A 1,523-nucleotide genomic window follows, 5' to 3' on the forward strand; every position below is an offset into this window, starting at 1 on the left:
AAGGGAGAAGGGCCACAAGTTTAAAGTTTTCAACAATAGGGATCATAGATTCCATTCAATGTTGGATCAAGGGTGGGTCTCTTGCGGATCCGCCATTGTAGGAATGGTGCCGTGGGGGTCTACAGCGTGAGCTATCCTCGGGCATCTGGCTTCCTCAAAAATGGCAGAGTAGTTCCTGTTCTTCTCTGCGGCAATGCAGGGCTGACAACCATCATCTTCTCACTGTCCATAGGCCGAGGAATTCTCCGGTATCTGGCTTCCTCAAAAATGGCAGAGTAATTCCTGTTCTTCTCTGCGGCAATGCAGGGCTGGTAACCATCATCTTCTCACTGTCCATAGGCCGAGGAATTCTCCGGTATCTGGCTTCCTCAAAAATGGCAGAGTAATTCCTGTTCTTCTCTGCGGCAATGCAGGGCTGGTAACCATCATCTTCTCACTGTCCATAGGCCGAGGAATTCTCCGGTATCTGGCTTCCTCAAAAATGGCAGAGTAATTCCTGTTCTTCTCTGCGGCAATGCAGGGCTGGTAACCATCATCTTCTCACTGTCCATAGGCCGAGGAATTCTCCGGTATCTGGCTTCCTCAAAAATGGCAGAGTAATTCCTGTTCTTCTCTGCGGCAATGCAGGGCTGGTAACCATCATCTTCTCACTGTCCATAGGCCGAGGAATTCTCCGGTATCTGGCTTCCTCAAAAATGGCAGAGTAATTCCTGTTCTTCTCTGCGGCAATGCAGGGCTGGTAACCATCATCTTCTCACTGTCCATAGGCAGAGGAAGTCCTTCTATATATTTCTCAACTAGTTTAAGACAGCTAAAGATTCTCTCTGTTGCTTACAGTTGCAAGTTCTCAATCCTTGTTTTCAGCTTCAGGTGCGTGCCCAAGATCCCGAGAGGAGAATGGAGGAAAAGGGATTGCGGCATGGCCAACCCCCTGGGGGGTGATTTCTCGCTTTCTGTCTCTCTGTCTCTGTCTGGCGAGTGCACGTGCCCTTTAGCAAAAACCTCTCCAAAAGAAAATAAAAATAAAAGACTCAGAGGGCATGGTGGTTAAAGCACTGAACTCCTACATGGTAGTTCAAATCCCAGACCCGACAGTTTGAAAAATCACATCAAGCACGTGTGTGTGTGTGTGTGTGTGTGTGTGCTGGAATCTTAAGAGGAGAATGAAGGAGAAGGATCTATGGCATAGCCATCCCCCCTCGGGGGAGGGGAGGTGGATTTCTCACTTTTTCTCTCTGTTTCTCTCTCTCTCTGTTTCTCTCTCTCTCTCTCTTTCTCTCTCTCTCGTGAGCGTATATGCCCTATGGTTTAAAAAAAAAAAAAGACTCAGAAGTAATCATTAACCATGGATGTGCCAGCTATAGTCCAGTGGTTACAGGAGCCGCATCCTCCATGGCCAATCATGGTTCCAGTCCCCTCCCCACAGCTTGAAAAATGGTCCAGGTTCTTAAAGGTGCATGCCCTGAATCGGAACAGGGTGATGAAATGGAGAAGTGATTGCAGTGTGACCATGTCCCATTTCT

Source organism: Tupaia chinensis, unplaced genomic scaffold, assembly GCF_000334495.1.
Source record: "Tupaia chinensis unplaced genomic scaffold, TupChi_1.0 Scaffold000217_1, whole genome shotgun sequence".
Classification (NCBI taxonomy): Eukaryota; Metazoa; Chordata; class Mammalia; order Scandentia; family Tupaiidae; genus Tupaia; species Tupaia belangeri.